The following is a 25,339-nucleotide window of genomic DNA, read 5'->3' as shown; positions in this document are numbered from 1 at the left end:
AGGAGGAGCAGCGGAGAGGGGTGCGCTGCGGCAGGAGGAGCAGCGGAGTGCGGTGCGCTGCGGCAGGAGGAGCAGCGGAGAGGGGTGCGCTGCGGCAGGAGGAGCAGCGGAGAGGGGTGCGCTGCGGCAGGAGGAGCAGCGGAGAGGGGTGCGCTGCGGCAGGAGGAGCAGCGGAGTGCGGTGCGCTGCGGCAGGAGGAGCAGCGGAGAGGGGTGCGCTGCGGCAGGAGGAGCAGCGGAGAGGGGTGCGCTGCGGCAGGAGGAGCAGCGGAGTGCGGTGCGCTGCGGCAGGAGGAGCAGCGGAGAGGGGTGCGCTGCGGCAGGAGGAGCAGCGGAGAGGGGTGCGCTGCGGCAGGAGGAGCAGCGGAGTGAGGTGCGCTGCGGCAGGAGGAGCAGCGGAGAGGGGTGCGCTGCGGCAGGAGGAGCAGCGGAGTGAGGTGCGCTGCGGCAGGAGGAGCAGCGGAGAGGGGTGCGCTGCGGCAGGAGGAGCAGCGGAGTGAGGTGCGCTGCGGCAGGAGGAGCAGCGGAGAGGGGTGCGCTGCGGCAGGAGGAGCAGCGGAGTGCGGTGCGCTGCGGCAGGAGGAGCAGCGGAGTGCGGTGCGCTGCGGCTTCTGGCGCTCCACTTTACACAATGTCGTGCTCGCTGTTAATGCCGCTGCCGCTCTTTTGTTATCTGTGTATAAAGTGTTTAATTGCTTTTTAAATTTAGGTCCAAAGTAACATATCCCCCGGCGCAGCGACAGCGCACAGACAGACGCCTTTACACCGTCACTAGTGTACACATCGTCCTGACACGGTGAAAGAGCGCGACGGTCACATGACTAGTTAATATTAAAAGGTCCCAACTATTGGGAGAAACAGGACCTCTGACACCAGATCAGCCTGACCCCGAACTCCCATAGACTGCAATGGAGGAAACTATGTAGCAATGTAGCAATCTGCCTCCCCTGCATGCATCTCACCAGAGAAGATTTCAGCTCTGAAGGTGCAGAACTATAAGTGCAGCTCTGGAGTGTAATCTTGGCTGCTTTTCACTTTCCTCATCTAGATGTCAGGTGTGCACAGTCCTTTGACCTCGGCCGCTGGAAATGATGCATCTTGGGACGTGACAGCTATTAACACTGGGATATCCGGATTCTGATTCTCTAAAAATAAGTAACAAGATTCAACCCAGGAGGAAGCAACAATGTGATAAGGAGAAGACGGATGGCGGCTATAATGGTGAAGGCAATGGCACGGGGCAAAGAGGGTGCAAAAATAGTGATGGTGAGGATGAAAGCAAGGACCCTAATGGTCAGAGTAATGATACCAGGGATTATAGTGATAGTAATAATATCAGGGATTATAATAACAGTGATAGTAATAATTCCAGGGATAATAGTGATACAAGTAGTCAAAATAATACCAGTGGTGATAGTAATAATACCAGGGATTATAGTGATAGTAATTACACCAGGGATTATAGTAACAGGGAAAGTAATAATACCAGGGATTATAGTAATAGTAATAATACTAGGGATTATAGTGATAATACCAGGGATTATAGTGATAGTAATAATACCAGGGATTATAGTGATAGTAATTACACCAGGGATTATAGTAACAGGGATAGTAATAATACCAGGGATTATAGTAATAGTAATAATACTAGGGATTATAGTGATAATACCAGGGATTATAGTGATAGTAATAATACCAGAGATTATAGTGATAGTAATTACACCAGGGATTATAGTAACAGGGATAGTAATAATACCAGGGATTATAGTAATAGTAATAATACTAGGGATTATAGTGATAATACCAGGGATTATAGTAATAGTAATAATACCAGGGATTATAATAACAGTGATAGTAATAATTCCAGGGATGATAGTGATAATACCAGGGATTATAGTGATAGTAATAATATATTAGTTTTGACAGTGATAGTAATAATAACAGTGACTATAATAATAGTGATACTAGTGATAGTGATGATACTAGTGACTGTAATAATAGTGGTAGTGTTGATATCAGTGATTATAGGTCTAGTGGTAATGGTTACTGCAGAGATCCTAGTGATCATTTTACTGACACTATCACTATTGCTTGTGCGGTGGATTCCCACAGACGGACACATCGGATGCTCGGGGTCTCGGCCTCGGATACTTCTCTCATTATTATGGAGGAAGGCGCGAGGCGTCAGACCCCGAGGAAGGAAGAGATTGAGGGATATTTGCTTCCGGTCAGGGCAGAGGCTCCACTATTACTACACGTCAGACCACTGCAGAAGCCGCACAGACCCCGGACACCCACCATATACACCACGCTGTATCCCACAGGAGAGGATTAGATACACGGCTCAGCAGACAGTATCACACAGGATAGGATTAGATACACAGCTCAGCAGACAGTATCACACAGGAGAGGATTAGATACACGGCTCAGCAGACAGTATCACACAGGATAGGATTAGATACACGGCTCAGCAGACAGTATCACACAGGAGAGGATTAGATACACAGCTCAGCAGTCAGTATCACACAGGAGAGGATTAGATACACGGCTCAGCAGACAGTATCACACAGGAGAGGATTAGATACACGGCTCAGCAGACAGTATCACACAGGAGAGGATTAGATACACGGCTCAGCAGACAGTATCACACAGGAGAGGATTAGATACACAGCTCAGCAGACAGTATCACACAGGAGAGGATTAGATACACTGCTCAGCAGTCAGTATCACACAGGAGAGGACTAGATACACGGCTCAGCAGACAGTATCACACAGGAGAGGATTAGATACACGGCTCAGCAGACAGTATCACACAGGAGAGGATTAGATACACGGCTCAGCAGACAGTATCACACAGGAGAGGATTAGATACACAGCTCAGCAGGCAGTATCACACAGGAGAGGATTAGATACACTGCTCAGCAGTCAGTATCACACAGGAGAGGATTAGATACACGGCTCAGCAGACAGTATCACACAGGAGAGGATTAGATACACGGCTCAGCAGACAGTATCACACAGGAGAGGATTAGATACACGGCTCAGCAGACAGTATCACACAGGAGAGGATTAGATACACAGCTCAGCAGGCAGTATCACACAGGAGAGGATTAGATACACTGCTCAGCAGTCAGTATCACACAGGAGAGGATTAGATACACGGCTCAGCAGACAGTATCACACAGGATAGTATTAGATACACGGCTCAGCAGACAGTATCACACAGGAGAGGATTAGATACACGGCTCAGCAGTCAGTATCACACAGGAGAGGATTAGATACACGGCTCAGCAGACAGTATCACACAGGAGAGGATTAGATACACGGCTCAGCAGACAGTATCACACAGGAGGATTAGATACACGGCTCAGCAGACAGTATCACACAGGAGAGGATTAGATACACAGCTCAGCAGACAGTATCACACAGGAGAGGATTAGATACACGGCTCAGCAGTCAGTATCACACAGGAGAGGATTAGATACACGGCTCAGCAGTCAGTATCACACAGGAGAGGATTAGATACACGGCTCAGCAGACAGTATCACACAGGATAGGATTAGATACACGGCTCAGCAGTCAGTATCACACAGGAGAGGATTAGATACACGGCTCAGCAGACAGTATCACACAGGATAGGATTAGATACACGGCTCAGCAGACAGTATCACACAGGAGAGGATTAGATACAGGCTCAGCAGACAGTATCACACAGGAGAGGATTAGATACACGGCTCAGCAGACAGTATCACACAGGATAGGATTAGATACACGGCTCAGCAGACAGTATCACACAGGAGAGGATTAGATACACGGCTCAGCAGTCAGTATCACACAGGAGAGGATTAGATACACGGCTCAGCAGTCAGTATCACACAGGAGAGGATTAGATACACGGCTCAGCAGTCAGTATCACACAGGAGAGGATTAGATACACGGCTCAGCAGTCAGTATCACACAGGAGAGGATTAGATACACGGCTCAGCAGACAGTATCACACAGGATAGGATTAGATACACGGCTCAGCAGACAGTATCACACAGGAGAGGATTAGATACAGGCTCAGCAGACAGTATCACACAGGAGAGGATTAGATACACGGCTCAGCAGACAGTATCACACAGGATAGGATTAGATACACGGCTCAGCAGACAGTATCACACAGGAGAGGATTAGATACACGGCTCAGCAGACAGTATCACACAGGATAGGATTAGATACACGGCTCAGCAGACGGTATCACACAGGATAGGATTAGATACACAGCTCAGCAGACAGTATCACACAGGATAGGATTAGATACACGGCTCAGCAGACAGTATCACACAGGATAGGATTAGATACACGGCTCAGCAGTCAGTATCACACAGGAGAGGATTAGATACACGGCTCAGCAGTCAGTATCACACAGGAAAGGATTAGATACACGGCTCAGCAGACAGTATCACACAGGAGAGGATTAGATACACGGCTCAGCAGTCAGTATCACACAGGAGAGGATTAGATACACGGCTCAGCAGTCAGTATCACACAGGAGAGGATTAGATACACGGCTCAGCAGACAGTATCACACAGGAGAGGGTTAGATACAATGCTCAGCAGACAGTATCACACAGGATAGGATTAGATACACGGCTCAGCAGACAGTATCACACAGGAGAGGATTAGATACACGGCTCAGCAGTCAGTATCACACAGGAGAGGATTAGATACACGGCTCAGCAGACAGTATCACACAGGAGAGGATTAGATACACGGCTCAGCAGTCAGTATCACACAGGAGAGGATTAGATACAATGCTCAGCAGACAGTATCACACAGGAGAGGATTAGATACACGGCTCAGCAGACAGTATCACACAGGAGAGGATTAGATACACGGCTCAGCAGTCAGTATCACACAGGAGAGGATTAGATACACGGCTCAGCAGTCAGTATCACACAGGAGAGGATTAGATACACGGCTCAGCAGACAGTATCACACAGGAGAGGATTAGATACACGGCTCAGCAGACAGTATCACACAGGATAGGATTAGATACACGGCTCAGCAGACAGTATCACACAGGAGAGGATTAGATACACGGCTCAGCAGACAGTATCACACAGGAGAGGATTAGATACAATGCTCAGCAGACAGTATCACACAGGAGAGGATTAGATACACGGCTCAGCAGACAGTATCACACAGGAGAGGATTAGATACACGGCTCAGCAGACAGTATCACACAGGAGAGGATTAGATACACGGCTCAGCAGACAGTATCACACAGGAGAGGATTAGATACACGGCTCAGCAGACAGTATCACACAGGAGAGGATTAGATACACAGCTCAGCAGACAGTATCACACAGGAGAGGATTAGATACACGGCTCAGCAGACAGTATCACACAGGATAGGATTAGATACACAGCTCAGCAGACAGTATCACACAGGAGAGGATTAGATACACGGCTCAGCAGATAGTATCACACAGGAGAGGATTAGATACACGGCTCATCAGGCAGTATCACACAGGAGAGGATTAGATACACGGCTCAGCAGACAGTATCACACAGGATAGGATTAGATACACGGCTCATCAGGCAGTATCACACAGGATAGGATTAGATACACGGCTCAGCAGACAGTATCACACAGGAGAGGATTAGATACATGGCTCATCAGGCAGTATCACACAGGATAGGATTAGATACACGGCTCAGCAGATAGTATCACACAGGATAGGATTAGATACACGGCTCAGCAGACAGTATCACACAGGAGAGGATTAGATACACGACTCATCAGGCAGTATCACACAGGATAGGATTAGATACACGGCTCAGCAGACAGTATCACACAGGAGAGGATTAGATACACGGCTACGCAGATAGTATCACACAGGAGAGGATTAGATACACGGCTCAGCAGACTGTATCACACAGGATAGGATTAGATACACGGCTCAGCAGATAGTATCACACAGGAGAGGATTAGATACACGGCTCAGCAGACAGTATCACACAGGAGAGGATTAGATACACGGCTCAGCAGTCAGTATCACACAGGAGAGGATTAGATACACGGCTCAGCAGACAGTATCACACAGGAGAGGATTAGATACACGGCTCAGCAGACAGTATCACACAGGATAGGATTAGATACAGGCTCAGCAGACAGTATCACACAGGAGAGGATTAGATACACAGCTCAGCAGACAGTATCACACAGGAGAGGATTAGATACACGGCTCAGCAGACAGTATCACACAGGAGAGGATTAGATACACAGCTCAGCAGACAGTATCACACAGGAGAGGATTAGATACACGGCTCAGCAGACAGTATCACACAGGAGAGGATTAGATACACGGCTCAGCAGACAGTATCACAGAGGAGAGGATTAGATACACGGCTCAGCAGACAGTATCACACAGGAGAGGATTAGATACACGGCTCAGCAGACAGTATCATACAGGAGAGGATTAGATACACGGCTCAGCAGACAATATCACAGAGGAGAGGATTAGATACACGGCTCAGCAGACAGTATCACACAGGAGAGGATTAGATACACGGCTCAGCAGACAGTATCACACAGGAGAGGATTAGATACACAGCTCAGCAGTCAGTATCACACAGGAGAGGATTAGATACACAGCTCAGCAGACAGTATCACACAGGAGAGGATTAGATACACGGCTCAGCAGACAGTATCATACAGGAGAGGATTAGATACACGGCTCAGCAGACAGTATCACACAGGAGAGGATTAGATACACGGCTCAGCAGACAGTATCACACAGGAGAGGATTAGATACACGGCTCAGCAGACAGTATCACAGAGGAGAGGATTAGATACACGGCTCAGCAGACAGTATCACACAGGAGAGGATTAGATACACAGCTCAGCAGACAGTATCACACAGGAGAGGATTAGATACACGGCTCAGCAGACAGCATCACACAGGAGAGGATTAGATACACGGCTCAGCAGACGGTATCACACAGGAGAGGATTAGATACACGGCTCAGCAGATAGTATCACACAGGATAGGATTAGATACACGGCTCAGCAGACAGTATCACACAGGAGAGGATTAGATACACGGCTCAGCAGACAGTATCACACAGGAGAGGATTAGATACATGGCTCAGCAGACTGTATCACACAGGAGAGGATTAGATACACAGCTCAGCAGACAGTATCACACAGGAGAGGATTAGATACACGGCTCAGCAGACAGTATCACACAGGAGAGGATTAGATACACGGCTCAGCAGACAGTATCATACAGGAGAGGATTAGATACACGGCTCAGCAGACAGTATCACACAGGAGAGGATTAGATACACGGCTCAGCAGACAGTATCACACAGGAGAGGATTAGATACACGGCTCAGCAGACAGTATCACACAGGAGAGGATTAGATACACGGCTCAGCAGATAGTATCACACAGGATAGGATTAGATACACGGCTCAGCAGACAGTATCACACAGGAGAGGATTAGATACACGGCTCAGCAGACAGTATCACACAGGAGAGGATTAGATACACGGCTCAGCAGACAGTATCACACAGGATAGGATTAGATACACGGCTCAGCAGACAGTATCATACAGGAGAGGATTAGATACACGGCTCAGCAGACAGTATCACACAGGAGAGGATTAGATACACGGCTCAGCAGACAGTATTCACACAAGAGAGGATTAGATACACGGCTCAGCAGATAGTATCACACAGGAGAGGATTAGATACACGGCTCAGCAGACAGTATCACACAGGAGAGGATTAGATACACAGCTCAGCAGACAGTATCACACAGGAGAGGATTAGATACACGGCTCAGCAGACAGTATCACACAGGAGAGGATTAGATACACGGCTCAGCAGACTGTATCACACAGGAGAGGATTAGATACACGGCTCAGCAGACAGTATCACACAGGAGAGGATTAGATACATGGCTCAGCAGACTGTATCACACAGGAGAGGATTAGATACACGGCTCAGCAGACAGTATCACACAGGAGAGGATTAGATACATGGCTCAGCAGACAGTATCACACAGGAGAGGATTAGATACACGGCTCAGCAGACAGTATCACACAGGAGAGGATTAGATACATGGCTCAGCAGACTGTATCACACAGGAGAGGATTAGATACACAGCTCAGCAGACAGTATCACACAGGAGAGGATTAGATACACAGCTCAGCAGACAGTATCACACAGGAGAGGATTAGATACACCTCAGCAGACAGTATCACACAGGAGAGGATTAGATACACAGCTCAGCAGACAGTATCACACAGGAGAGGATTAGATACACGGCTCAGCAGACAGTATCACACAGGATAGGATTAGATACACGGCTCAGCAGACAGTATCACACAAGAGAGGATTAGATACACGGCTCAGCAGTCAGTATCACACAGGAGAGGATAAGATACACAGCTCAGCAGACAGTATCACACAGGAGAGGATTAGATACACAGCTCAGCAGACAGTATCACACAGGAGAGGATTAGATACACGGCTCAGCAGACAGTATCACACAGGAGAGGATTAGACACACGGCTCAGCAGACAGTATCCCACAGGAGAGGATTAGATACAGGCTCAGCAGACAGTATCACACAGGAGAGGATTAGATACAGGCTCAGCAGACAGTATCACACAGGAGAGGATTAGATACACGGCTCAGCAGACAGTATCACACAGGATAGGATTAGATACACAGCTCAGCAGACAGTATCCCACAGGAGAGGATTAGATACAGGCTCAGCAGACAGTATCCCACAGGAGAGGATTAGATACAGGCTCAGCAGACAGTATCACACAGGAGAGGATTAGATACAGGCTCAGCAGTCAGTATCCCACAGGAGAGGATTAGATACACGGATCAGCAGACAGTATCACACAGGAGAGGATTAGATACACGGCTCAGCAGACAGTATCACACAGGAGAGGATTAGATACACGGCTCAGCAGACAGTATCCCACAGGAGAGGATTAGATACACAGCTCAGCAGACAGTATCACACAGGAGAGGATTAGATACACGGCTCAGCAGGCAGTATCACACAGGATAGGATTAGATACACGGCTCAGCAGACAGTATCCCACAGGAGAGGATTAGATACACGGCTCAGCAGACAGTATCACACAGGATAGGATTAGATACACGGCTCAGCAGACAGTATCACACAGGATAGGATTAGATACACAGCTCAGCAGACAGTATCACACAGGAGAGGATTAGATACACGGCTCAGCAGACAGTATCCCACAAGAGAGGATTAGATACACGGCTCAGCAGACAGTATCCCACAGGAGAGGATTAGATACACGGCTCAGCAGACAGTATCCCACAGGAGAGGATTAGATACAGGCTCAGCAGACAGTATCACACAGGAGAGGATTAGATACAGGCTCAGCAGACAGTATCACACAGGAGAGGATTAGATACACGGCTCAGCAGACAGTATCACACAGGAGAGGATTAGATACACGGCTCAACAGACAGTATCACACAGGATAGGATTAGATACACGGGTCAGCAGACGGTATCCCACAGGAGAGGATTAGATACACGGCTCAGCAGACAGTATCACACAGGAGAGGATTAGATACACCTCAGCAGACAGTATCACACAGGAGAGGATTAGATACACGGCACAGCAGACAGTATCACACAGGATAGGATTAGATACACGGGTCAGCAGACGGTATCCCACAGGAGAGGATTAGATACACGGCTCAGCAGACAGTATCACACAGGAGAGGATTAGATACACCTCAGCAGACAGTATCACACAGGAGAGGATTAGATACACGGCTCAGCAGACAGTATCACACAAGAGAGGATTAGATACAGCTCAGCAGACAGTATCACACAGGATAGGATTAGATACACGGCTCAGCAGACAGTATCCCACAGGAGAGGATTAGATACAGGCTCAGCAGACAGTATCACACAGGAGAGGATTAGATACACGGCTCAGCAGACAGTATCACACAGGATAGGATTAGATACACGGCTACGCAGACAGTATCACACAAGAGAGGATTAGATACAGCTCAGCAGACAGTATCACACAGGATAGGATTAGATACACGGCTCAGCAGACAGTATCCCACAGGAGAGGATTAGATACAGGCTCAGCAGACAGTATCACACAGGAGAGGATTAGATACACGGCTCAGCAGACAGTATCACACAGGATAGGATTAGATACACGGCTCAGCAGACAGTATCACACAGGAGAGGATTAGATACAGGCTCAGCAGACAGTATCACACAGGAGAGGATTAGATACACGGCTCAGCAGTCAGTATCACACAGGAGAGGATTAGATACACGGCTCAGCAGACAGTATCACACAGGATAGGATTAGATACACGGGTCAGCAGACAGTATCCCACAGGAGAGGATTAGATACAGGCTCAGAAGACAGTATCACACAGGAGAGGATTAGATACAGGCTCAGCAGACAGTATCACACAGGAGAGGATTAGATACACAGCTCAGCAGTCAGTATCACACAGGAGAGGATTAGATACACGGCTCAGCAGACAGTATCACACAGGATAGGATTAGATACACGGGTCAGCAGACGGTATCACACAGGATAGGATTAGATACACGGGTCAGCAGACAGTATCACACAGGAGAGGATTAGATACAAGGCTCAGCAGACGGTATCACACAGGATAGGATTAGATACACGGGTCAGCAGACAGTATCACACAGGAGAGGATTAGATACACAGCTCAGCAGTCAGTATCACACAGGAGAGGATTAGATACACGGCTCAGCAGACAGTATCACACAGCATAGGATTAGATACACGGCCCAGCAGACAGTATCACACAGGAGAGGATTAGATACACGGCTCAGCAGACAGTATCACACAGGAGAGGATTAGATACACAGCTCAGCAGACAGTATCACACAGCATAGGATTAGATACACGGCCCAGCAGACAGTATCACACAGGAGAGAATTAGATACACGGCTCAGAAGACAGTATCACACAGCATAGGATTAGATACACGGCCCAGCAGACAGTATCACACAGGATAGGATTCGATACACGGCTCAGCAGACAGTATCACACAGGAGGGGATTAGATACACGGCTCAGCAGACAGTATCACACAGCATAGGATTAGATACACGGCCCAGCAGACAGTATCACACAGGATAGGATTAGATACACGGCTCAGCAGACAGTATCACACAGGAGAGGATTAGATACACAGCTCAGCAGACAGTATCACACAGGATAGGATTAGATGCATAGCTCAGCAGACAGTATCACACAGGATAGGATTAGATACACGGCTCAGCAGACAGTATCACACAGGAGAGGATTAGATACATGGCTCAGCAGACAGTATCACACAGGATAGAATTAGATACACGGCTCAGCAGACAGTATCACACAGGAGAGGATTAGATACACGGCTCAGCAGACAGTATCACACAGGATAGGATTAGATACACGGCTCAGCAGACAGTATCACACAGGATAGGATTCGATACACGGCTCAGCAGACAGTATCACACAGGAGAGGATTAGATACACAGCTCAGCAGACAGTATCACACAGGACAGGATTAGATACATGGCTCAGCAGACAGTAGCACACAGGATAGGATTAGATACACGGCTCAGCAGACTGTATCACACAGGAGAGGATTAGATACAAAGCTCAGCAGACAGTATCACACAGGATAGGATTAGATACACGGCTCAGCAGTCAGTATCACACAGGATAGGATTAGATACACGGCTCAGCAGACGGTATCACACAGGAGAGGATTAGATACACGGCTCAGCAGACAGTATCACACAGGAGAGGATTAGATACATGGCTCAGCAGACAGTATCACACAGGAGAGGATTAGATACACGGTTCAGCAGACAGTATCACACAGGATAGGATTAGATACACAGCTCAGCAGACAGTATCACACAGGATAGGATTAGATACACGGCTCAGCAGACAGTATCACACAGGAGAGGATTAGATACACGGCTCAGCAGACAGTATCACACAGGAGAGGATTAGATACACAGCTCAGCAGACGGTATCACACAGGATAGGATTAGATACACAGCTCAGCAGACAGTATCACACAGGAGAGGATTAGATACACGGCTCAGCAGACAGTATCACACAGGAGAGGATTAGATACACGGCTCAGCAGACACTATCACACAGGAGAGGATTAGATACACGGCTCAGCAGACAGTATCACACAGGAGAGGATTCGATACACAGCTCAGCAGACAGTATCACACAGGAGAGGATTAGATACACGGCTCAGCAGACAGTATCACACAGGAGAGGATTAGATACACGGCTCAGCAGACAGTATCACACAGGAGAGGATTAGATACACGGCTCAGCAGACAGTATCACACAGGATAGGATTAGATACACGGCTCAGCAGACACTATCACACAGGAGAGGATTAGATACACGGCTCAGCAGACAGTATCACACAGGATAGGATTAGATACACGGCTCAGCAGACACTATCACACAGGAGAGGATTAGATACACGGCTCAGCAGACAGTATCACACAGGAGAGGATTAGATACACGGCTCAGCAGACAGTATCACACAGGATAGGATTAGATACACGGCTCAGCAGATAGTATCACACAGGATAGGATTAGATACACGGCTCAGCAGACAGTATCACACAGGATAGGATTAGATACACGGCTCAGCAGACAGTATCACACAGGAGAGGATTAGATACACGGCTCAGCAGACAGTATCACACAGGAGAGGATTAGATACACGGCTCAGCAGACAGTATCACACAGGATAGGATTAGATACACGGCTCAGCAGATAGTATCACACAGGATAGGATTAGATACACGGCTCAGCAGACAGTATCACACAGGAGAGGATTAGATACACGGCTCAGCAGACGGTATCACACAGGATAGGATTAGATACACAGCTCAGCAGTCAGTATCACACAGGAGAGGATTAGATACACGGCTCAGCAGACAGTATCACACAGGAGAGGATTAGATACACAGCTCAGCAGTCAGTATCACACAGGAGAGGATTAGATACACGGCTCAGCAGACAGTATCACACAGGAGAGGATTAGATACACGGCTCAGCAGACAGTATCACACAGGAGAGGATTAGATACAAAGCTCAGCAGACAGTATCACACAGGAGAGGATTAGATACACAGCTCAGCAGACAGTATCACACAGGATAGGATTAGATACACGGCTCAGCAGACAGTATCACACAGGAGAGGATTAGATACACAGCTCAGCAGACAGTATCACACAGGATAGGATTAGATACACAGCTCAGCAGACAGTATCACACAGGATAGGATTAGATACACGGCTCAGCAGACAGTATCACATAGGATAGGATTAGATACACGGCTCAGCAGACAGTATCACACAGGAGAGGATTAGATACACGGCTCAGCAGACAGTATCACATAGGATAGGATTAGATACACGGCTCAGCAGACAGTATCACACAGGATAGGATTAGATACACAGCTCAGCAGACAGTATCACACAGGAGAGGATTAGATACACGGCTCAGCAGACAGTATCACACAGGAGAGGATTAGATACACAGCTCAGCAGACAGTATCACACAGGAGAGGATTAGATACACAGCTCAGCAGACAGTATCACACAGGAGAGGATTAGATACACGGCTCAGCAGACAGTATCACACAGGAGAGGATTAGATACACAGCTCAGCAGACAGTATCACACAGGAGAGGATTAGATACACGGCTCAGCAGACAGTATCACACAGGAGAGGATTAGATACACAGCTCAGCAGACAGTATCACACAGGAGGGGATTAGATACACGATTCAGCAGACAGTATCACACAGGAGATTATTAGATACACAGCTCAGCAGTCAGTATCACACAGGAGAGGATTAGATACACGGCTCAGCAGACAGTATCACACAGGAGAGGATTAGATACACGGCTCAGCAGACAGTATCACACAGGAGAGGATTAGATACACGGCTCAGCAGACACTATCACACAGGAGAGGATTAGATACACAGCTCAGCAGACAGTATCACACAGGATAGGATTAGATACACGGCTCAGCAGATAGTATCACACAGGATAGGATTAGATACACGGCTCAGCAGACAGTATCACACAGGATAGGATTAGATACACGGCTCAGCAGACAGTATCACACAGGAGAGGATTAGATACACGGCTCAGCAGACAGTATCACACAGGAGAGGATTAGATACACGGCTCAGCAGACAGTATCACACAGGATAGGATTAGATACACGGCTCAGCAGATAGTATCACACAGGATAGGATTAGATACACGGCTCAGCAGACAGTATCACACAGGAGAGGATTAGATACACGGCTCAGCAGACGGTATCACACAGGATAGGATTAGATACACAGCTCAGCAGACAGTATCACACAGGAGAGGATTAGATACACGGCTCAGCAGACAGTATCACACAGGAGAGGTTTAGATACACGGCTCAGCAGACAGTATCACACAGGAGAGGATTAGATACACGGCTCAGCAGACGGTATCACACAGGATAGGATTAGATACACAGCTCAGCAGACAGTATCACACAGGAGAGGATTAGATACACGGCTCAGCAGACAGTATCACACAGGAGAGGATTAGATACACGGCTCAGCAGACAGTATCACACAGGAGAGGATTAGATACACAGCTCAGCAGACAGTATCACACAGGATAGGATTAGATACACAGCTCAGCAGACAGTATCACACAGGATAGGATTAGATACACGGCTCAGCAGACAGTATCACATAGGATAGGATTAGATACACGGCTCAGCAGACAGTATCACACAGGAGAGGATTAGATACACGGCTCAGCAGACAGTATCACATAGGATAGGATTAGATACACGGCTCAGCAGACAGTATCACACAGGATAGGATTAGATACACAGCTCAGCAGACAGTATCACACAGGAGAGGATTAGATACACGGCTCAGCAGACAGTATCACACAGGAGAGGATTAGATACACAGCTCAGCAGACAGTATCACACAGGAGAGGATTAGATACACAGCTCAGCAGACAGTATCACACAGGAGAGGATTAGATACACGGCTCAGCAGACAGTATCACACAGGAGAGGATTAGATACACAGCTCAGCAGACAGTATCACACAGGAGGGGATTAGATACACGATTCAGCAGACAGTATCACACAGGAGATTATTAGATACACAGCTCAGCAGTCAGTATCACACAGGAGAGGATTAGATACACGGCTCAGCAGTCAGTATCATACAGGAGAGGATTAGATACACGGCTCAGCAGACAGTATCACACAGGAGATTATTAGATACACAGCTCAGCAGTCAGTATCACACAGGAGAGGATTAGATACACGGCTCAGCAGACGGTATCACACAGGAGAGGATTAGATACACAGCTCAGCAGTCAGTATCACACAGGATAGGATTAGATACACGGCTCAGCAGACAGTATCACACAGGAGAGGATTAGATACACGGCTCAGCAGACGGTATCACACAGGATAGGATTAGATACACAGCTCAGCAGTCAGTATCACACAGGAGAGGATTAGATACACGGCTCAGCAGACAGTATCACACAGGAGAGGATTAGATACACGGCTCAGCAGACAGTATCACACAGGAGAGGATTAGATACACGGCTCAGCAGACAGTATCACACAGGAGAGGATTAGATACAAAGCTCAGCAGACAGTATCACACAGGATAGGATTAGATACACGGCTCAGCAGTCAGTATCACACAGGATAGGATTAGATACACGGCTCAGCAGACGGTATCACACAGGAGAGGATTAGATACACGGCTCAGCAGACAGTATCACACAGGAGAGGATTAGATACACGGCTCAGCAGACAGTATCACACAGGAGAGGATTAGATACACGGTTCAGCAGACAGTATCACACAGGATAGGATTAGATACACAGCTCAGCAGACAGTATCACACAGGATAGGATTAGATACACGGCTCAGCAGACAGTATCACACAGGAGAGGATTAGATACACGGCTCAGCAGACAGTATCACACAGGAGAGGATTAGATACACGGCTCAGCAGACAGTATCACATAGGATAGGATTAGATACACGGCTCAGCAGACAGTATCACACAGGATAGGATTAGATACACAGCTCAGCAGACAGTATCACACAGGAGAGGATTAGATACACGGCTCAGCAGACAGTATCACACAGGAGAGGATTAGATACACAGCTCAGCAGACGGTATCACACAGGATAGGATTAGATACACAGCTCAGCAGACAGTATCACACAGGAGAGGATTAGATACACAGCTCAGCAGACAGTATCACACAGGAGAGGATTCGATACACAGCTCAGCAGACAGTATCACACAGGAGAGGATTAGATACACGGCTCAGCAGACAGTATCACACAGGATAGGATTAGATACACGGCTCAGCAGACAGTATCACACAGGATAGGATTAGATACACGGCTCAGCAGACAGTATCACACAGGATAGGATTAGATACACGGCTCAGCAGACAGTATCACACAGGATAGGATTAGATACACGGCTCAGCAGACAGTATCACACAGGAGAGGATTAGATACACGGCTCAGCAGACAGTATCACACAGGAGAGGATTAGATACACGGCTCAGCAGACAGTATCACACAGGATAGGATTAGATACACGGCTCAGCAGATAGTATCACACAGGATAGGATTAGATACACGGCTCAGCAGACAGTATCACACAGGAGAGGATTAGATACACGGCTCAGCAGACAGTATCACACAGGAGAGGATTAGATACACGGCTCAGCAGACAGTATCACACAGGAGAGGATTAGATACACGGCTCAGCAGACAGTATCACACAGGATAGGATTAGATACACGGCTCAGCAGACTGTATCACACAGGAGAGGATTAGATACACGGCTCAGCAGACAGTATCACACAGGAGAGGATTAGATACACGGCTCAGCAGACAGTATCACACAGGAGAGGATTAGATACACGGCTCAGCAGACAGTATCACACAGGATAGGATTAGATACACGGCTCAGCAGACTGTATCACACAGGAGAGGATTAGATACACGGCTCAGCAGACAGTATCACACAGGAGAGGATTAGATACAGGATTCAGCAGACAGTATCACACAGGAGATTATTAGATACACAGCTCAGCAGTCAGTATCACACAGGAGAGGATTAGATACACGGCTCAGCAGTCAGTATCATACAGGAGAGGATTAGATACACGGCTCAGCAGACGGTATCACACAGGAGAGGATTAGATACACAGCTCAGCAGTCAGTATCACACAGGAGAGGATTAGATACACGGCTCAGCAGACAGTATCACACAGGAGAGGATTAGATACACGGCTCAGCAGACAGTATCACACAGGAGAGGATTAGATACATGGCTCAGCAGACAGTATCACACAGGAGAGGATTAGATACACGGCTCAGCAGTCAGTATCATACAGGAGAGGATTAGATACACAGCTCAGCAGACAGTATCACACAGGAGAGGATTAGATACATGGCTCAGCAGTCAGTATCATACAGGAGAGGATTAGATACACGGCTCAGCAGTCAGTATCATACAGGAGAGGATTAGATACACGGTTCAGCAGACAGTATCACACAGGAGAGGATTAGATACACGGTTCAGCAGACAGTATCCCACAGGAGAGGATTAGATACACGGCTCAGCAGACAGTATCACACAGGAGAGGATTAGATACACGGTTCAGCAGACAGTATCACACAGGAGAGGATTAGATACACGGCTCAGCAGACAGTATCACACAGGAGAGGATTAGATACACGGCTCAGCAGACGGTATCACACAGGAGAGGATTAGATACACGGCTCAGGAGACAGTATCACACAGGATAGGATTAGATACACTGCTCAGCAGACAGTATCACACAGGAGAGGATTAGATACACGGCTCAGCAGACAGTATCACACAGGATAGGATTAGATACACGGCTCAGCAGACAGTATCACACAGGAGAGGATTAGATACACGGCTCAGCAGACAGTATCACACAGGATAGGATTAGATACACGGCTCAGCAGACAGTATCACACTGGATAGGATTAGATACACGGCTCAGCAGACAGTATCACACAGGAGAGGATTAGATACACGGCTCAGCAGACAGTATCACACAGGATACGATTAGATACACGGTTCAGCAGACAGCATCACACAGGATAGGATTAGATACACAGCTCAGCAGACAGTATCACACAGGAGAGGATTAGATACACGGCTCAGCAGACAGTATCACACAGGAGAGGATTAGATACACGGCTCAGCAGACGGTATCACACAGGAGAGGATTAGATACACGGCTCAGCAGACAGTATCACACTGGATAGGATTAGATACACGGCTCAGCAGACAGTATCACACAGGAGAGGATTAGATACACGGCTCAGCAGACAGTATCACACAGGATAGGATTAGATACACGGCTCAGCAGACAGTATCACACTGGATAGGATTAGATACACGGCTCAGCAGACAGTATCACACAGGAGAGGATTAGATACACGGCTCAGCAGACAGTATCACACAGGATAGGATTAGATACACGGCTCAGCAGACAGTATCACACAGGAGAGGATTAGATACACGGCTCAGCAGACAGTATCACACAGGAGAGGATTAGATACACGGCTCAGCAGACAGTATCACACAGGATAGGATTAGATACACGGCTCAGCAGACAGTATCACACTGGATAGGATTAGATACACGGCTCAGCAGACAGTATCACACAGGAGAGGATTAGATACACGGCTCAGCAGACAGTATCACACAGGATACGATTAGATACACGGTTCAGCAGACAGCATCACACAGGATAGGATTAGATACACAGCTCAGCAGACGGTATCACACAGGAGAGGATTAGATACACGGCTCAGCAGTCAGTATCACACAGGAGAGGATTAGATACACGGCTCAGCAGACAGTATCACACAGGATGGGATTAGATACACAGCTCAGCAGACAGTATCACACAGGATAGGATTAGATACACAGCTCAGCAGACAGTATCACACAGGATAGGATTAGATACACAGCTCAGCAGACAGTATCACACAGGATGGGATTAGATACACGGCTCAGCAGTCAGTATCACACAGGATGGGATTAGATACACGGCTCAGCAGACAGTATCACACAGGATAGGATTAGATACACAGCTCAGCAGATGATATCACACAGGATAGGATTAGATACACGGCTCAGCAGACAGTATCACACAGGAGAGGATTAGATACACGGCTCAGCAGACAGTATCACACAGGAAAGGATTAGATACACGGCTCAGCAGACAGTATCACACAGGAGAGGATTAGATACACGGCTCAGCAGACAGTATCACACAGGAGAGGATTAGATACACGGCTCAGCAGACAGTTTCACACAGGAGAGGATTAGATACACGGCTCAGCAGACAGTATCACACAGGAGAGGATTAGATACACAGCTCAGCAGACAGTATCACACAGGAGAGGATTAGATACACAGCTCAGCAGACAGTATCACACAGGAGAGGATTAGATACACGGCTCAGCAGACAGTATCACACAGGAGAGGATTAGATACACGGCTCAGCAGACAGTATCACACAGGATAGGATTAGATACACGGCTCAGCAGACAGTATCACACAGGAGAGGATTAGATACACAGCTCAGCAGTCAGTATCACACAGGAGAGGATTAGATACACGGCTCAGCAGACAGTATCACAAAGGAGAGGATTAGATACACGGCTCAGCAGACAGTATCACAAAGGATAGGATTAGATACACGGCTCAGCAGACAGTATCACACAGGAGAGGATTAGATACACGGCTCAGCAGACAGTATCACACAGGAGAGGATTAGATACACGGCTCAGCAGACAGTATCACACAGGATAGGATTAGATACACAGCTCAGCAGACAGTATCACACAGGAGAGGATTAGATACACGGCTCAGCAGTCAGTATCACACAGGATAGGATTAGATACACGGCTCAGCAGACAGTATCACACAGGAGAGGATTAGATACACGGCTCAGCAGACAGTATCACACAGGATAGGATTAGATACACAGCTCAGCAGACAGTATCACACAGGAGAGGATTAGATACACGGCTCAGCAGACAGTATCACACAGGAGAGGATTAGATACACAGCTCAGCAGACAGTATCACACAGGATGGGATTAGATACACGGCTCAGCAGTCAGTATCACACAGGAGAGGATTAGATACACGGCTCAGCAGACAGTATCACACAGGAGAGGATTAGATACACGGCTCAGCAGACAGTATCACACAGGAGAGGATTAGATACACGGCTCAGCAGACAGTATCACACAGGATGGGATTAGATACACAGCTCAGCAGACAGTATCACACAGGATAGGATTAGATACACAGCTCAGCAGACAGTATCACACAGGAGAGGATTAGATACACAGCTCAGCAGACAGTATCACACAGGATAGGATTAGATACACAGCTCAGCAGACAGTATCACACAGGATAGGATTAGATACACAGCTCAGCAGACAGTATCACACAGGAGAGGATTAGATACACAGCTCAGCAGACAGTATCACACAGGATGGGATTAGATACACGGCTCAGCAGTCAGTATCACACAGGATGGGATTAGATACACGGCTCAGCAGACAGTATCACACAGGATAGGATTAGATACACAGCTCAGCAGATGATATCACACAGGATAGGATTAGATACACGGCTCAGCAGACAGTATCACACAGGAGAGGATTAGATACACGGCTCAGCAGACAGTATCACACAGGAGAGGATTAGATACACGGCTCAGCAGACAGTATCACACAGGAGAGGATTAGATACACGGCTCAGCAGACAGTATCACACAGGAAAGGATTAGATACACGGCTCAGCAGACAGTATCACACAGGATAGGATTAGATACACGGCTCAGCAGACAGTATCACACAGGAGAGGATTAGATACACGGCTCAGCAGACAGTATCACACAGGATAGGATTAGATATACGGCTCAGCAGACAGTATCACACAGGAGAGGATTAGATACACGGCTCAGCAGTCAGTATCACACAGGAGAGGATTAGATACACGGCTCAGCAGACAGTATCACACAGGAGAGGATTAGATACACGGCTCAGCAGACAGTATCACACAGGATAGGATTAGATACACGGCTCAGCAGTCAGTATCACACAGGAGAGGATTAGATACACGGCTCAGCAGACAGTATCACACAGGAGAGGATTAGATACACAGCTCAGCAGTCAGTATCACACAGGAGAGGATTAGATACACAGCTCAGCAGACGGTATCACACAGGATAGGATTAGATACACGGCTCAGCAGACAGTATCACACAGGAGAGGATTAGATACACAGCTCAGCAGACGGTATCACACAGGAGAGGATTAGATACACAGCTCAGCAGACAGTATCACACAGGAGAGGATTAGATACACGGCTCAGCAGACAGTATCACACAGGAGAGGATTAGATACACAGCTCAGCAGTCAGTATCACACAGGAGAGGATTAGATACACGGCTCAGCAGACAGTATCACACAGGATAGGATTAGATACACAGCTCAGCAGTCAGTATCACACAGGAGAGGATTAGATACACAGCTCAGCAGACAGTATCACACAGGATAGGATTAGATACACGGCTCAGCAGACAGTATCACACAGGATAGGATTAGATACACGGCTCAGCAGTCAGTATCACACAGGAGAGGATTAGATACACAGCTCAGCAGACAGTATCACACAGGAGAGGATTAGATACACGGCTCAGCAGACAGTATCACACAGGAGAGGATTAGATACACGGCTCAGCAGACAGTATCACACAGGATGGGATTAGATACACAGCTCAGCAGACAGTATCACACAGGATAGGATTAGATACACAGCTCAGCAGACAGTATCACACAGGAGAGGATTAGATACACAGCTCAGCAGACAGTATCACACAGGATAGGATTAGATACACAGCTCAGCAGACAGTATCACACAGGATAGGATTAGATACACAGCTCAGCAGACAGTATCACACAGGAGAGGATTAGATACACAGCTCAGCAGACAGTATCACACAGGATGGGATTAGATACACGGCTCAGCAGTCAGTATCACACAGGATGTGATTAGATACACGGCTCAGCAGACAGTATCACACAGGATAGGATTAGATACACAGCTCAGCAGATGATATCACACAGGATAGGATTAGATACACGGCTCAGCAGACAGTATCACACAGGAGAGGATTAGATACACGGCTCAGCAGACAGTATCACACAGGAGAGGATTAGATACACGGCTCAGCAGACAGTATCACACAGGAGAGGATTAGATACACGGCTCAGCAGACAGTATCACACAGGAAAGGATTAGATACACGGCTCAGCAGACAGTATCACACAGGATAGGATTAGATACACGGCTCAGCAGACAGTATCACACAGGAGAGGATTAGATACACGGCTCAGCAGACAGTATCACACAGGATAGGATTAGATATACGGCTCAGCAGACAGTATCACACAGGAGAGGATTAGATACACGGCTCAGCAGTCAGTATCACACAGGAGAGGATTAGATACACGGCTCAGCAGACAGTATCACACAGGAGAGGATTAGATACACGGCTCAGCAGACAGTATCACACAGGATAGGATTAGATACACGGCTCAGCAGTCAGTATCACACAGGAGAGGATTAGATACACGGCTCAGCAGACAGTATCACACAGGAGAGGATTAGATACACAGCTCAGCAGTCAGTATCACACAGGAGAGGATTAGATACACAGCTCAGCAGACGGTATCACACAGGATAGGATTAGATACACGGCTCAGCAGACAGTATCACACAGGAGAGGATTAGATACACAGCTCAGCAGACGGTATCACACAGGAGAGGATTAGATACACAGCTCAGCAGACAGTATCACACAGGAGAGGATTAGATACACGGCTCAGCAGACAGTATCACACAGGAGAGGATTAGATACACAGCTCAGCAGTCAGTATCACACAGGAGAGGATTAGATACACGGCTCAGCAGACAGTATCACACAGGATAGGATTAGATACACAGCTCAGCAGTCAGTATCACACAGGAGAGGATTAGATACACAGCTCAGCAGACAGTATCACACAGGATAGGATTAGATACACGGCTCAGCAGACAGTATCACACAGGATAGGATTAGATACACGGCTCAGCAGTCAGTATCACACAGGAGAGGATTAGATACACAGCTCAGCAGACAGTATCACACAGGATAGGATTAGATACACGGCTCAGCAATCAGTATCACACAAGAGAGGATTAGATACACGGCTCAGCAGTCAGTATCACACAGGATAGGAATAGATACACAGCTCAGCAGACGGTATCACACAGTAGAGGATTAGATACACGGCTCAGCAGACAGTATCACACAGGAGAGGATTAGATACACGGCTCAGCAGACAGTATCACACAGGAGAGGATTAGATACGCGGCTCAGCAGACAGTATCACACAGGAGAGGATTAGATACACGGCTCAGCAGACAGTATCACACAGGAGAGGATTAGATACACAGCTCAGCAGACAGTATCACACAGGAGAGGATTAGATACACGGCTCAGCAGACAGTATCACACAGGAGAGGATTAGATACACAGCTCAGCAGTCAGTATCACACAGGAGAGGATTAGATACACGGCTCAGCAGACAGTATCACACAGGAGAGGATTAGATACACGGCTCAGCAGACAGTATCACACAGGAGAGGATTAGATACACGGCTCAGCAGACAGTATCACACAGGAGAGGATTAGATACACGGCTCAGCAGATAGTATCACACAGGATAGGATTAGATATACGGCTCAGCAGTCAGTATCACACAGGAGAGGATTAGATACACGGCTCAGCAGACAGTATCACACAGGAGAGGATTAGATACACGGCTCAGCAGTCAGTATCACACAGGAGAGGATTAGATTCGATTTTTGGCATTTGTTGTCTTTGCCTCAGAAACGGCATTTTTGATGTCACCCCACAAATGTTCGGATTAAGGTCCGGGGATTGGGCTGGCCACTCCATAACCTCAATTTTTGTTGGGCTGGAACCAAGATTTTGCTCATTTACTGGTGTGTTTAGGGTCGTTGTCTTGGTGAAACATCCATTTCGAGGGCATATCCTCTTCAGCGTAAGGCAACATGACCTCTTCAAGTATTTTAACATATGCAAACTGGTCCATGATCCCTGGTTTGCGGTAAATAGGTCTGGCACCATAGTAAGAGAAACATGCCCATATCATGATGCTTCCACCATGCTTCACTGTCTGCAGGGTGTACTGTGGCTGAATGCAGAGTTTGGGGGTCGTCTGACGAACTGTCTGTGGCCCTGGGACCCAAAAAGAACAATTTTACCTTCATCAGTCCACAAAATGTTTTTCTATTTCTCTTTAGGCCGGTTGATGTGCTGTTCTTTGGCAAATTGTATCCGTTTCAGTACATGCCTTTTTTTTAACAGTTGGACTTTGTGGGGACTTCTAAGAGTAAGAGATTAGCTTCACACAGGCGTCTTCTCACTGTCACAGTCCTCACCGGTAATTTGAGACTGTCTGTGATCATCCTGGAGCTGATCATCGGCTGAGCCTTTGCCATGTCTGGCTATTCTTCCATCCATTTGAATGGTAGTCTTCCGTTTTCTTCCACGTCTCTCTGGTTTTGCTTTCCATTATAAAGCATTGGTGATCATTTTAGCTGAACAGCCGATCATTGTCTGCACGTCTTTATAAGTTTTACCCTCTCCAATCAACCTTTTAATTAAAGTACGCTATTCTTCTGAACAATGTTTCAAGCTACCCATATTTCTCAGGCTTTCAAGGAGAAATGCATGTACAACATGTGCTGCTTCACCCTTAAATAAGGGCCACCTGATTCACAGCTGTTTCTTCACAGAATGATTGACCGCACTGATTGAACTCCACACCCCCTTTCAATTAATTATTAAGTGTATTACATACAGTCCGAGTATTACGCACAGTCTGAGTATTACCCATAGTCCGAGTATTACCTACAGTCCGAGTATTACCCACAGTCTGAGTATTACCCACAGTCCGAGTATTACCCACAGTCTGAATATTGCCTACAGTCCGAGTATTACCCACAGTCCGAGTATTACCTACAGTCTGAGTATTACATACAGTCTGAG

The 25,339-nt window shown here is 47.3% G+C and overlaps 1 long non-coding RNA gene across 1 annotated transcript in view; it reads left to right on the top strand.

The window, feature by feature from the left end:
* Nucleotides 1-838: 838 nt before the first annotated feature.
* LOC141164346 (uncharacterized) overlaps nucleotides 839-25,339 on the top strand; it is a 39,369-nt gene continuing 14,868 nt past the window's right edge. The window contains exon 1 of the long non-coding RNA XR_012250896.1: nucleotides 839-1,265. This is a non-coding gene — a long non-coding RNA (uncharacterized lncRNA). The remainder of the gene's footprint in view (nucleotides 1,266-25,339) is intronic.

The sequence above is a fragment of the Phyllobates terribilis genome, unplaced genomic scaffold, assembly GCF_046119375.1.
Source record: "Phyllobates terribilis strain yellow unplaced genomic scaffold, ASM4611937v1 Scaffold_10__3_contigs__length_209671492, whole genome shotgun sequence".
Classification (NCBI taxonomy): domain Eukaryota; kingdom Metazoa; phylum Chordata; class Amphibia; order Anura; family Dendrobatidae; genus Phyllobates; species Phyllobates terribilis.
This window is presented reverse-complemented; position numbering and strand designations above follow the sequence as displayed.